Genomic DNA, 15438 nt, shown 5'->3' on the forward strand with positions numbered 1-15438 from the left:
GAATATTGAACCCTATGTAATAGATTCATTTTTCCAAGCAGACTTTGCAATTATGCAAATATTCCAACTATTCTAGAATTAAGCAAATAAGTAAATATATTGTAGAGAATTGAAGGCTGGTTTTTCCACTTTTGGAGAAGGAAATTACATATGGAAAAGGAGGGTGTGGATCTGCAAACTACAGTGTCCTGAATTTGATTCTGGTCACGGGCACATGACCAGGTTGTGGGCTCCATGCAGAGGTGCGGGCATGCAGGAGGAAGCCAATGAATGATTCTCTCTCAACATTAATGTTTCTATTTCTTCCTCTCCAAAATCAACGAAAAAAAATTTTTAATAAATATTTATTGTTAAGATTATTACAGTTGTTCCTCTTTTTCTCCCCATAGCTCCCCTCCACCTGGCTCCCACTCTACCCTCTGCCCTTACCACACCACCCACTCTCCTCTTTCATGGATGTACAATTTTTGTCCAGTCTTCCCGCACCCCCCAAAACTTTGCCATGGAGAATTGTTAGTTCACTCCTTTTCTATACCCGTGATTCTATTATATTCACCAGATTATTCTTTTCATCAGATTTTTTATTCACTTGATTTTTAGAATCCCATGTTGATATGTGTTTCTTGTTCATCATTTTTATCTTTACCTTTTCTTCCTGTTCTTAAAGAGTATGTTTCAGCGGTTTATATAATACTGGTTTGGCAGTGATGAACTCCTTTAGCTTTATCTTATCTGTGAAGCTCTTTATCTGACTTTCAATTCTGAATGATAGCTTTGCTGGGTAGAATTATCTTATTGTAAATTCTTGCTATTAATCACTATGATATTTCTTGCCACACCCATCTGGCCTGCATAGTTTCTGTTGAGAAATCAGCTGACAATTATATGGATGCTCCCTTGTAGGTAACTAATTGTTTTTCTCTTGCCAGTTTTAATATTCTCTCTTTGTCTTTTGACCTTGGCATTTTAATTATGAAGTGTCTTGACGTGGTCATCTTTGAATTCCTTTTGTTTGGAGTTCTGTGCACTTCCTGGTGTCATAAGTCTATTTCTTATGAAATTTTCAGTCACTTTTTCTTCAAATAGGATTTCAATATCTTGCTATATCTCTTCTTTTGGCACAACCAAAATTCTGATGGTATGCTTGAAGTTGTCCCAGAGACTCCTTTTACTATCTTCGTATTTTTGCATTATTTTTTCTGTTTGCTTCCAGGTTGGCTGTTCTTTGCTTTTTTCTATTTCAAATATCTGAATTGATTCTTGCGATCCTCTAATCTGCTCTTGGATCTCTGTATATTATTATTTATTTCAATCAGCCTATGCTTAATTTCTAATTGGTCCTTTTTAATATCCTCGAGTGTCTCACTAAATTTATCAGCTGTTTCTAGAAAATTCTTGAAAAACCTTATAACCATGGTTTTGAACTATATTTTCTTCATTTCTTTCATTTGTGACTTGTTTCTTTGTTTTCGCATTTTGGCTGCTTTCGCTTTGTTTATAGAGTAACTTTATGTGCTAGGTGTCCTAGAGGGCTCAGTGGCTCAGTCTCCCCAGACCTGTGGACTCTTGAGTGCACAGTCTTGTTGTAATTTTGCCTTGATTGTTGTTGCTATCACTGGGAGGAATTGACCTCCAGGCCCATTGACTGTGAGAATCAGCTGTGTCTGCATTGGGAGAACTTCTGTGCTGGAGACACCCTTATGGTGCAAGACTTGCTTCATTGTGGCTTCAGTGCTCACTGAGTCTGCTTCCTGAGTGTGTCACTTATGGATGTGAGGAGTTGTAATCTGGATGGTACTGCTCTGACTATTGGGTACACTGGTTCTTGGATCTCAAGGAGGTGCTAATTTAGCTTCTGCCTGAGGCCACCCAGCAGGAGCTATGGAGAGATCTGCAGATTCCTCTTTTTGTTTGGGGTTTCGAAGTGCCCAGATGAGGTCCAGCTATGAAACAATGCAAGCTGTTGTGGAGCCTTGGACCTTCTTTTGGATGTTCTGACCCAGCTACAGTTCGTTAGGTAATTTTAGATTGCAAAGGGCCAAGTGGTTCATATGCAAGAGCCACTATGCACAGATTGGATGAGGCGGGGTCTCAAGGAATCCACAGGGCAGAGCAAACAGCAATGGCTGATCCTCAGACCTGCCCTAAGAGGCCACAGTTCTCAGTGTTCTACCATAATTGCTGCAATTACCTCTGAGAGAAAGCAGCCCTCGAGTTCCACCCACTACCGGACAGTCCATTTTCTCCCCATATGAGTCTGGGTCCCCAGAGTCTTGCCTGGAACTGGAGTTCAGAGCAGTCAGGACTTTGTGTCTCCCTCCCATTTGAGAAAGACAACCACATACTTAGTTGCCAGCCCTTTCCGTGCACCCCTGTGTACCTTTGCACTGTAGTTCCACACTTCTTCTGAGTCTCAGTGTGCTTTTCTCTTTCCTTCTAGTGGTAGAATTTCCACTCACCAGCCTTCCTGTCATTTTGAATAATGTTTGTTTTGTCTTTAAGTTGTAGTTTTGAAGTGGTTGTGCGAGACAGGAATTTCAGGTGTTTACCTATGCCGCCATCTTGGCTTTTTTTTTTGTTTTGTTTTGTTTTTTTGTTTTGTTTTGTTTTAATGGAAAAGGAAGAAAGGGAAGAGGTTGAACACCTAATGAATCTTAGGTGTTTGATTAGGCCTAGAGGTATCATATGACCTCTTAGTTTTTAAGATTGATAGATAAGGAGTGTGGATGAAATGGGCCCCATGTTTACCTAACAAGCTCAGGGAAGGCCTGTAGAATGTTCTTATAAACTCAGAGATGTAAAATAACCACAAAGGATAGTCTGAAATTCAACTTGAACTAAAAGTAGTTATGATTGGGTAGTTACATCCTTGGCCAGTATCTTCTCTGACAAGGTCAACTTTTACTTTAACTGAGCTTATCTGTCTTTCTGCATCTATAATATCAAATTCTTGAAATGTCTGGGTAACTTGTAACTTCCCTTTTTCCAATCCCTTTGAGATACAACCTAATTTGCCTTAGCCCCTGGACAGATACACAAATTCCTTCCTTGTTATTTTTATCACTAGAGGCCCAGTGCACAAAATTCATGCATGGAGGGGGTTGTCCCTCAGCCCAGCCTGCACCCTCTCCTTGAGGAGATGTCCAACTGCCCGTTTAGGCATGATTCCACTGGGGACATCACTCTCACAATTCAAGGCTACTGGCTCCCAACTGCTTGCCTGCCTGCCTTCCTGATTGCCCCTAACCACTTCTGCCTGCCAGCCTGATTGCCTCCTAACTACTCCGCTGCCTGATTGATGCCTAACTGTTCCCCTGCCAGCCTGTTTGTTCCCAACTTCCCTCCTCTGCCAGCTTGGTCACCCCTAACTGCCCTCCCCTGCAGAGTTGATTGCCTCCAACTGCCCTCCCTTGCGTGCCTGATGCCTCCCAACTGCCCTCCCCTGCCGGCCATCTTGTGGTGGTCATCTTGTGTCCACACGGGGGCAGGATCTTTGACCACCTGGGGTTAGCCATCTTGTGTGTCAGAGTGATGGTCAATCTGCATATTACTCTTTTATGCGATAGGAAAAAGGCCTAGTGTAAGGTGAGGGCCAGCTGTTTTGCCCTGAATGGTGTCCCGGATTTGAGTGGGTGTTCCCTTGGGGTGTGGGGCAGCCTGAGCGAGGGGCCTGTGGTGGTTTGCAGGCCAGCCACACCCCCTGGCGACCCAAGCGGAGGCCCTGGTATCTGGAATTTATGTACCTTCTACAATTGAAACTTTGTAGCCTGGAGCAGAGCTAACCTTCCTGCTTGCTCTGTGGCTGGCAGCCATTTCTGTTGGAGTTTATTATCCTTCTATAAGGGAAACTTTCCAGCCTTAATTGGAGGCCTGGGCCAGCCATGCTGTGCGAAAAGCTTTGCTGCTTCCATTGCTGGGGGCAACCCTAGCCTCCCGCTCTTTCCAGCTCAGTGGCTGCTGCAATTTCTGTTTGAATTTGTTTGCCTTCTGTAATTGAAACTTTGTAGCCTTGAGTGAAGACTTAGGCTGACAAGGGCAGGCGGAAAGCTTCCTTCGTTGCCTGAGAAACCCAAGCCTCCCTCATGCTCTCTGTGGCTGTAGCCATCTTGGTTGGGTTTATTTGCATACTCCCTCTAATTGTCTGGTGGGCATGGCTTGTGGGTGTAGCAGAGTGGTGGTTAATTTGCATATTACTCTTTTATTATGTAGGATGTTAATATAACTATCCTATACCCATCTATCTAAGTATCCCACCATTTTCCAGAGCACTATCCCAATCCACTGAGGTACTGCTTCCCAGCAATTGCAAATAGTTTGGCTCAAATAAACTCACAAAAATTCTTTACAGGCTTGAATGTTTTCACTCTAACAGGAGATACATTGGAAAAGGAATAGGAGGATTATAAATGTGTGTGATATTTATTGCACATACATATATGTGTATGTAAATATATACACATTTATGTACATGATATAAATGTGTAAATATATTTAAATATACACTCATATGTATGTACACACTGTATAAATCCATACTGTATACATACATGCTGGGGTTCTTATCCCAGCATTACAAAGGGTTCAGCAATCTGGACGAAGGCTGTGCATAGATTAAGTAGAAGTGCAAAGACGGGAGTTAATTTTGAAAGGGATTGGGGGTCAGAGGAGCTTCTGCTAAAGGAGCTATAGACTCCAAGTTCTTAGTGCTTCTTCCTTCTTGTCTCATGACCCCATGCTTTTTATTAACACAAATTGTCCTAAGGCAAGGTGGAGACATACACTTCACAGGGTAGAGTTTCAAAGGGTAGGGTTCATAGAAGCATGGTCAGATTGGGGAATAGCCTACAGCTGTTCAGGTATTTGGCCAACAGGAGGCAATAACATGGAGATTAAGGTGCCCTGAGCTGTCTTGCAGTTAATAATCCTATTCAGGTTCAGGAGAAGTGCCTGTGAGCCATGCCAACATATGTCTTGTTGAGCCCCCTAGTTTCATCAACCTTTTGATAAAACTCTTGTAATTATGACATGCTGGAATTGGCTCCTGGCACATACATGTACATGTATATATTTAAAGCATATGGTAAAGGCCGTGCACAGACATCAGGTCCTGGGAAGGCAGAGTTTTAATCACACCCCTCTTTCCAGCTCTATACAAGAGGGCACATATTTGGCAACAGAGAAATCACCAGCTCTACCAGGGTTGGCTCTCACCTTCCCAGTGAGGCCTTAGATCCAGAGCAGCCAAGACTCCCTGGTGCCAAGACCACAGCATGGTGCCCCCACGCCCCAATTCAGGTCACACGCCTCCCTGTCACCACAATGACCTGCCCAACAACTCTGACTTAAAGATCTCACCTCTCCTGGAAGGCTTCTGGCTCTCCATACAAACAGAAACAGTGGCAAGACCCGAGCGAACCACACGGACATGCCAGGAAGAGCTGGTGCTGAGGGACAACAGCGGCTGTGGGTCTGCAGCAGCTACAGAGTGAGGCCAGCTCTGACAGGAATTGGCCAAGCAAAAGCAGATCCAGGCTTCCTCAGCAGGAAGAGAGAAGCCACCAGGGGTCAGAAAGGTGGGTCCTCAGGTGACCTGTGTGTGTGGGGAAGGGCTGGATTCTGCCCGGGAAGAGCACCACCCGCATGGAAAGGAAGTGCCTTCAGGCAAAGAACTTCACCGGACAATCCATCTTCCTCCCTGAGCTGCCACCGACCGCCCTGGTCCCGTCACCCTCCTAAGGGTCCTCTGGGTGTGGGCAGCCTGGACACCAGTGTCTGCTGAGCCACACCGCTTGGCCTCCTGGCAGCTAACCCTAGACCGCAGGACGCTGTGACCCTCTCCCCGATAGAGAAGAACATCAGTGTGCCCAGGGGAAATTCTCCCAGGCCCTGAGTAGGGAGGAGCAGGGCCAATGGGAGGAAGGCAGGAGGTGTCCCAGAGGAGGCCCAGGGCAGCAAAAGGGCACACACCCCTCCCACCCCCTCCTCATGGGAGGACTTCCACACTGCAAAGCCCTCCGCAGCCCGAGGCCAGGCAGACCCCCCGAAGGAGCAGAGGCAAGCTCAGAGTTGTCACAGAACCTGGCTCACGTGGCCTGGGCAGCAGACTGCTGTAAAGCCGCCATGCAAGAATGGCTGGTTCGGTTCCTGCAAACCTCAGTTTGCTTCTGTGGAGGTCAGCAAGAGCAGCACCAGGTGTTCGCTAAGAGGGGTCGCAGCGGACCTGGGTTCAGCAACCTTGGTACTCGAGTTCTGGCTAGGAAAGAGTTCAGAGCCAAGGGTCAAACTCTAAGAGAACATTTATTTAGAAAGTCACGGAGGTAACATAAGTAATTCATAGAAGAAATGGGCTTAGGAAACAAGTTATAGAGGCAAAGAAAGAGCCCTTGTCGTTGAGAAGTGAGGAAGGCAAAGGCGAGGGGGGTGGGCCGGGGAGGGGAGGGGAAGGTGTGGTGGGCTGGGCGCCCTGGAGGGAGAGCCACTGCGTCCTCCTTCCTAAGGGTTTAAGGGTGGAGATTTCAGGGGAGGCCCCGGGGGAAGATCCCCACAGAACATTCAGCTCTCCAGGTGTGTCCTTCTGAAGATCAAGGTCTTCGTGGAATAATGGGTCTGCATCAGGGCAGGGGTGCAGCTGGTCCCGAGGCAGCCATGGTGTCTCTGACCTGGTTTTGCAGCTTTTCTGGACCTGAAGCTGAAATACAACCGAGGCCTAGATGCTATCTTTCGGGAAGAAAACATCACAAGAGGCTAAACAGTATGACTGGCGATGTGAGAAGCCATGGGGTCCAAACTGCAAGACCAGTGATATGCTCCAGGAGGGCAGGCTACCTCGGGGATGACAAGACTCTCATTTTCCCAGTGTTGCCCCTTGCTGGGCATCCTGGACTTCCCACCCTGGGGGCCTGTACCTGGCACACTGTCCCTCCCTGCTCATGTCTGTCTACCTGCCCATAGGCATTTCCGATGGGGCCAGCTGGGAGCCACAGCAGGCTTCAGACTCTCCTGACCCTCTGATGCCCTTCCCAGGGCCAGAGGACTGGGCCCCTGCCAGCTGCTCGCTTGCCTGCCTATCTAGACCCTGAGGATGCATCCTCTCCCCCCCCCCCCCCCCCCCCCCCCGCAGTCCCTGCCCCAGGGCACAAAGGCAGAGGCAGAGCAGCCCATTGGGGAAATCTACCCACCCCAGGGCCCTCAGTCTCTGGAGTGTCACTTGTTCTTCGAGGGCCTTCTGAGCATCTGATGAAATGAAATAGGAAAGTGCTTTGCAAACAGGAAGCGCCCTGCAAACGCCCAGGAGGGTGTAAGGGGAGGCATCCGGGAAGGTGCTCAGGCGCCAGGCCAGCAGGAGAGGCACGCTAGAGATCCCAGGAGAATCCTGCAGGGCCAGGGCCACCCAGAGGGATTCCAGGAAAACGGCCGGTGCCAGGATTGCCTGGCAATGACACCCTGAGTGCAGCCTGTGGTGCCAGGCAGGGCTCACTGCCAAGGACGGGCCACAAGGAGGAGATTAGCGGTGGCAGGAAGTGGCTCAAGGAAGCAGGGACTCAGCCTGCCAACCCCCCACAGAGGGCACAGGCAGAAATCGCTGCCAGCATTGGCAGGCACTGGCTCTCGGCTCCCAGGAGTGCAGCTGGGCGCAGGACTGGGTGGCAGTTGGGAGTAGGTAATGTGGTCTGCAGTGGCAAGCCGATGGCCCTGCCTGGGGAGGAGCTACCAGCGCCTCTAGGAACCCCTGTGGGCTGGGTTTGGCACCCACAACTCTGTTCCCCACAGCTGAGGATCATAAGCCCCACATGGAAAGGCTGTGGATGCAAAGGGGCCACATACTACACCTGACAAGCTCAGGGGAGGCCTGCTTGGCGGCCTTACAAACCCAGAGGCCTGAAGTACCCACAAAGGAGGGTCTGAAATGAAAACTTTCTAACTAGAAGCAGAGATCAGGCCTCGTACCTTCCCTGGCACCTTAAGTGAGCCTGGCTATTGTCTTCTTGCATCTCTGAAAACCTGCCTTTGGAATGTCAGGGTAATTCTTGTTTTCCAGACCCTCCAGGACAGGCATTGGCTCTGTTGTTATTGTTGTTATTGTTATCACGTTACTGATTGACTCTTCACTACTCTGCACCCACCGGTGTAGAAGGAACATGTGCCTATCGTTTTACGTTTTATCCAATCCCACAGGTTTTTTTTTTTTTTTTTAATATATATATTTTATTGATTTTTGTACAGAGAGGAAGGGAGAGAGATAGAGTTAGAAACATCGGTGAGAGAGAGTCATCGATCAGCTGCCTCTTGCACACCCCCTACTGGGGATATGCCTGCAACCAAGGCACATGCCCTTGACCGGAATTGAACCCGGGACCCTTCAGTCCCCAAGCCGACGCTCTATCCATTGAGCCAAACCGATCTTGGCCAATCCCACAGGTTTTCCCCCCCTGCTCCTTTGCGTTCTCCCACTCGGTAATCTATCACCAATGAACTTCATGTAACCCTCTTATGAATTCTCCCTTATATATATTGATTGATTTTAGAGAGAAAGGGAATGAGAGACAGCTAGAGACAGCAGTGAAAGGACAGGATCATTGATTGGCATGCGACAGGCTTTCTGCTGTTGCATTGGACTCGGCTCCCTGGCGGTCCTTGGGGAACACGAAATCGGCGTAACACTGTAATTGTAAGAAATATTAAGCATGCTCTGTTAACCACAATTGTTCTGTGGTGATTAGAGAAAGCACAGGCTAACCTGGCTGGGAGGTCTATGCCTGGGGACGTGGGAGTTAACCTCGGAATGCAGGTCCATTCTCCTTCATGGGAACTGCCTGTCATCATGGAAACAGGGACAACCTTGTTGCTGAAACAATGAAGTCCCCAAGGTGCCCACATGTCATTCCTTTTGCCTCCTTCCCCATGTGATCTCTGTCCTTGAAATATGGTAGCACTCATACTTGGGTAAAAACTGCTGTTTGAATTTTAACCTTGCTATCTGACTTCTACCTTCGATTGCTTGCTTAAACAACAGGGTAGTTACAGGAGATTGACTCCCACTGACTCAGTAGCTTCAGGGGTAGAAACTGTAGATAACCTTTAGTTCTGCTTTTGTATTATGGGCAAGATAGGGCCACATCCAATGTCAAGCAGGGTGTGACTGGGAACCAACCCTGCAGGCCGTCTCCAGTCTTTAGAATTTAGCCCTGAGGGGCCAATCAGGGTTAGCCGAGGCAGTGACATCACCTACCTGAATAAAACTCCTGGACTGGGCGTTATTCGCTCTCTTCCGCCATGCTGCCGGCATGAGTGGGACAGGGCCCATGCTAGCATGGAGATGGCTCTTTTGTTTATTGCATCGGACTCGGCTCCCTGGTGGTCCTTGGGGATCATGACTGGAATCCCCAGCCAGGACCATGAGGGACCCCGGTCCGGAGAGCCTGACTGGCCGCGGTAGGTGTGTGTTTGTCTGTGTTTTTGTGTGAGCGCTCTGGAGGGACTGCCCCTCCATCGGGGCTCTTACCTGGGTGTTTGCCGGCTGCTGCGTCAGCCATGGTTTGAGTCCAGATTCGAATCTGTAATAAATTCTAGCATGCTTAATCAAATTGGCTCCGGTGGTCCATCTCTTGGGGACTCGCTTCGTAACACTCCTGTTACCCAGGAGACCTCCTCGGTTCTTGTCTTCTCGAAAGATTTCAAAAGGTATTGACAGCAGCAAAAATATGCTTAGGAGAGTGAAACAAGGAAGAGCATAGGAGAAGCACCAGGAGAGCCCAGGCTCACTGAGAAGTCAGAAAAGGGGGCCTTGGATATATATATATATATGAGAGAGAGAGAGAGAGAGAGAGAGAGAGAAACATGAATGAGAGAAACAATGGCTGCTGCCCATTGCTCCCTGGTTGCAAGCCCCTTGGGGTCCCTTAGAAGTTGGGGTGCACCTGCCTGTGAGGGAAAGAGGGGAGGAGGGAGTGGCACGGGTGTGTCCCTTGGAGGGAGAGCATGCACTGGGTCCTTTGTTCTGAGCGTATTTATCTCCTCCTTGCAGGTGGAAATCTTAGGGGTGGTCTCAGGAGAGAGAGAGAGAAACATGGATGATGAGAGGGAATTATTGATCAGGCACCTCTTGTATGCTTCCCACTGGGAATCGAGCCCACGACACAGGCATGGGCCCTGACCCGGTATCAAACTGGTGCCCTGGCCTGTGTTTCAAAGTGGTTAGATCACCACCTAGCATACTGAGAGGTCTCAGGTTCAATTCCCGGTCAAGGGCATATACCCAGGTTGCAGTACAATTCCCACCATGGTTGGGGCACATGTGGGAGTCGATGTGTCTCTCTCACTCCGATGTTTCCTTCTCTCCCCCTCTCCCACCCTCCCTCCCATCCACTCTCTCAGAAAAGCAATGAAGAAAAAAAATATATATCCTCAGATGAGGATTTAAAAATAGCATTCTGCCGAAACTGGTTTAGCTCAATGGATAGAGCGTCGGACTGCGGACTGAAAGGTCCCGGGTTCGATTCCGGTCAAGGGCATGTACCTTGGTTACGGGCACATCCCCAGTTGGGGGTTTGCAAGAGGCAGCTGATCAATGATTCTCTCTCATCGATGTTTCTCTCTATCCCTCTCTCTTCCTCTCTGTAAAAAATCAATAAAATATATTTAAAAAAATAAAATAAAAATAAATAAATAAAAATAGCATTCTGCCCAACGAAGTAGGCCTCGCTACCATCAATGCTAGTGTCCTTACAATTCATGCCATGCTGCTTATTAAACATTTTCCCCATCACCCTTGGAAATAAGCAAACCTTAGGACTAGCTTCCCTTAAGGTAGGTACCTGTGTGGCAGGCAGTTAAACAGACATGAGCAGAGCAAGGATGATGGGCCAGGCACAGAGGTTACCAGGGTGGGAAGACCTGGGTGTCTAGCAACAGGCAAATGTAGGGTGACCCCAGAGTGGCCTTTCCTCCCCTACCATATCCAGGTCTTGCGGTGTGGACCTCCTGACCTTTTCTCCCTAGGATAACAATCTAAGGCTCAGCTGTATTTCACCTCCAGGCTCAGAAAAGCAACAAAACCTGCAGACGGGTGTTTGTGTGTGTGGGGAGGGGCGAGAGGACAAAACCTGCAGACAGCACCATGGCTGCCTCAGGACAGCTTCATTGACTACCCCCTGTCCTGGTGGCAACCAGTCCATCAGTGGAGACCCCGCCCCTGAGAGGACACACCTGGAGAACTGCTGAAAACTCTATTGAGATCTTCCCCCGGGAGATCCCCTAAAATCCACACCCTTAAAACTCCTAGGCGGCAGGACCCCATGTGCTCTCCATCCCAGGAGCCTGCCCTCACCTTTCCCTCCCCATCCCCGCCCCCATGTCCCCTGGCTGATCACCTTGACCTTCCTCACTTCGAAGCTCCAAGGGCCCTTTCCGGGCCTCTGTAACATGTTCCCTAAACCCATTTCTTCCGTGAGTGAGTTCTACCTCTGTGGTTTTCTAAACAAATGTTCTCTTACCGTCTGGGTCTTGGCTCTGACTTCTTTCCTAGCCAGCACTCAAGCACCGAGGTTGCCGAAGCCAGGTCCGGTCTGACCTCATGGTCTGACGAACACCTGGCGCCATTCCTGCTGCTGCCAACACCTGTATGTTCTTTGTCATCAAGTTACTTCTCATAAGAGCCTCTCAGTGTCCAACACTCTTATATATATGTTTTTTAATTGATTTTTTACAGAGAGGAAGGGAGAGGGATAGAAAGCTAGAAACATCGATGAGAATCATCGATCCGCCGCCTCCTGCACACCCCCCACCGGGGATGTGCCCACAACCAAGGTTCATGCCCTTGACCGGAATCGAACCCGGGACCCTTCAGTCCGCAGGCTGACGCTCCATCCACTGAGCCAAACCCGTTCCAGCTATGTGTCCAACACTCTTCACCCCACCTCTCATGCTCAGGGGAGCTAGTATTTGGCACAGAGTAACTGGTGGTACGAACCTTAGAAACGGTTCAAGGGAAAGCATTTAGACCTGTAACGGATTTTCGTACATTTATTTGAGCTAAACTGCTGTTGTGGAGCGAACGCGAGTAAATGACCCCTGGAGTCCAGACCAAATTAAAATTTAGGGAGCCTTTTAATAGCCGGCCGGCTGACTGCTCTCTCTCCACCCAACCCCGGCCCTTTGTGTCCGACCGAATTAAAACCCTCTCCCTACCTCCTGTTTTTGCAGAGCAAACAATTGAAATCAAAGTAGTTTTTCTTAGGTGAAGTCAGCATGTTACTTACAGGGTCCTGGCGCCTGGTGAGTAAGTATCTGCACCCCCTTACCAGGAAAGTGGACAGTGATCTACCTGATAGGTCCTCCCTTCCTCCAGTTGATGGACAGACGTAAACCCCACCCATGGCCAGACATTCCTGAGCTCTGAACCACCAATCAGCACCTGCCAAATACCCTAAGCCACCCTAGGTCCCTAATCACCAATCAGCATGTGCTGAGTGCCCTAAGCCCCACCCCCTATCTTTAAAGGTGCTTGTACCTGGGCCCTCTCTGTGGAAGCAGCCGGCAGGGGTACCCTTCCCTCCAATAAAGCCTGTGTGTGTCCTGCCATCCCGGTCTCCGGCTACCTTCTCTATGTAATCTATCACTATCCTGTCGGGCTATTTTGCGAGTTGCAGCTGGGACTTATGGCCAAGTCGACTAGGAGGGAGCATGCTCAAAATTTCCCACTCACTCTCGAACACTGTCAGCAACCGCCAGGAAGCAGAATCTCAGCGGATTGGGATAATGCCCAATGGCAGTTTTCCACATTGTTTTATACATTACAATCAAAGGAGGAGACACACGTGGGTTCCATGAAATTCATTGGCGATAGGTTAGAGTGGCTTGTGGACGAAAGGGGCCCCATGCTGACCTGACAAGCTCAGGAGAGGCCTGCATGGCCATCTTGCAAACTCAGAGACCTAAACTAACCACAAAGGATGGTCTGAAATTAAACTTTAAAAGCAGTTGTGGTGGGTAGTTATGTCCTAGGCCAGTATCTTCACTGACAAGGTCAACCTGTACCTTAACCCAGCCCATCTGTCTTTTTGCGTCTGTGATAACATACCCTTTGAAATGTCTGGGTAACTTGTAAACTTCCCTTTTTCTGGACCTCCTGGGGCACAACCAAATGTGCCGGGAGCTAGGACAGATGCCTCAAATTCCCTCATTATCATGTTAATTGTTCCTGCACCCACCTAAGTATGTGTCCATCATTTCACTTTTTATCCGATCCCAGGGGTTTTCCCAGCTTTGCTTTCTTCCGCCTCCTTAATCTACCACCCATGGATTTCATGCAACCCACCTAAGCCCTTCCTTAGATGGCAATGTATAAATACAGATGTAACCAGCCACCCTCCGGATCATTAACTCAATCCACTGAGGTTCTGCTTCCCGGCATATGTCGACAGTTTGGCTCAAATAAACTCACAACAATTCTTTACAGGTTTCAATGGTTTTTTTTACAGGCAGGAGAAGCAAGGCAGGGGAACCTCTGGGATTGGATAAAAATAAGATGATAGACATACTTCTTTTACTTAGATGAGTACTGGATAGTTAACAGTCAACAAGAAACGTGATCACAACAAGGAAGGATTTATGGTATCTGACCTCCACCCAGGGCATTGGGTTGTGCCCTGAGAGGTCTGGAAAAAAGAGAAGTTACAAGTTACCTTGACATTTCAAGGATGAGTTATATAAATTCCATAAAGACAATAAGCTCGGCTAAGGTGAAGGTTGACCTTGTCCAGGAAGATAGTGGCCTAGGAGGTGACTACCTATCATAACTGCTTTTATTTTAAAATTATTTTTTAAATATATCTTTATTGATTTCAGAGAGGAAGGGAGAGGGATAGAGATAGAAACATCAATGATGAGAGAGAATCATTGATTGGCTGCCTCCTGCACATCCCCCAACTGGGGACTGAACCCATAACCCTGGGGGCATGTATCCTTTGGAATTGAACCTGGGACCCTTCAGTCAGCAGGTCAACGCTCTGTCCACTGAGCCGAACCAACTAGGGCCCCATTATAACTGCTTTTTGTTAAGGTTTTAATTTCAGATCATTCTTGGTGATTATTTTAGGTCTTTGGTAGATCTTTTATGCCAGAGACCGCCCATAGCAACATTAGCATGAAAATGCAAAAGAGACGTTAGAAGGCCAATGGACCTTGACCCCCAGCATAGATTGCTCCTGCTGTGATTGAGATGGCTCGAGGCAATTTCCTGACCTGACATTGTTTACTAAACTTTACTGAGCTTTTTAAAAAATATATATGTTTTATTGATTTTTTTTTTTTTTTTTTTAACAAAGAGGAAGGGAGAGGGATAGTTAGAAACATCAATCAGCTGCCTCTTCTACACTCCCCATTTGGGAATGTGCCCTCAACCAAGGTACATGCCCCTGACCGGTATCGAACCCGGGACCTTTGAGTTCGCAGGCCGACGCTCCATCCACTGAACCAAACTGGTGAGGGCTTCACTGAGCTTTACTGACCTTTGATTCTATCTGCCTTGCCTGCATGCAATGCTAAAGGGCAAATGTGTAACCAAACTGAACAAAAGCAGGCAGGACCCGGACTCCGGTGTTCCTCTCCTTGCAAGAGGCTCCACCGCCTCCCCTGCCTTAAAAATTCACATTTCTTGTGTAGCATCTGAGAGATTCCCTGCCACTATGGCCTCCCCAACCCCAAAAGGTGAAGCGCAGTTTGTTCAAGCTGGCTGCGTCGAAACTAGGCCCACGCCTAGAAGCAATTACCAACCGAAACTGCGTAATGGAGAAATAACTTCCCCGAAACCCAGCTCACACCCCATGTCTCAATCATAGCTCAGGAGGAGGTAGGAAACTAATAATTGACTGCCCTTTAGGCTTTGTTGAATAACTAGCTGCCCTGTAGGCTTTGTTTTTTCTTAGCCACCTGCGTGTGGTTTTGTGGTTTTTACCTTTATAAACCGTTCCCTGCAGTAACTCGGCACTCCAGTCAGGACGTTACTGACTGTGGGTCCCAGCGCTGCGTTGGAATAAAGCCTCTTGCTTTTGCATCAAGACTAGTCTCCGTGTGTCTCTTGGGGTCGTCGCCCCTTCCCAGGACCTGGGTCTAGCTTCCGGACCCAACACATCTTCATCCTGCGTCGGCCCTCCTACAGGTCACCCTGAAACCCGCCTGCGGGCCGTGGCACTTTCAGTCTGCAGGACGTCGACGCGGGCCTTCCCTGAGCTTGTCAGGTTAACACGTGCCCTCTTTCTTCCTCAGAACAGACCACTTCAGCTGTCAGCGGCCAATGACAGCAGAGCAGGGTCTCAGGCAGCCCCTGCCTTACAGGAACCCCCAACTTTCTGGAGAGGAAACCCCAACTTTCTAAATAAACTATTTAAAAACTTATTATTCCACCCAAAATGGTGATAAGGGGGAAGAACTGACTCACAG

The sequence above is a fragment of the Pipistrellus kuhlii genome, unplaced genomic scaffold (genome assembly GCF_014108245.1).
Source record: "Pipistrellus kuhlii isolate mPipKuh1 unplaced genomic scaffold, mPipKuh1.p scaffold_m20_p_9, whole genome shotgun sequence".
Taxonomy (NCBI): Eukaryota; Metazoa; Chordata; class Mammalia; order Chiroptera; family Vespertilionidae; genus Pipistrellus; species Pipistrellus kuhlii.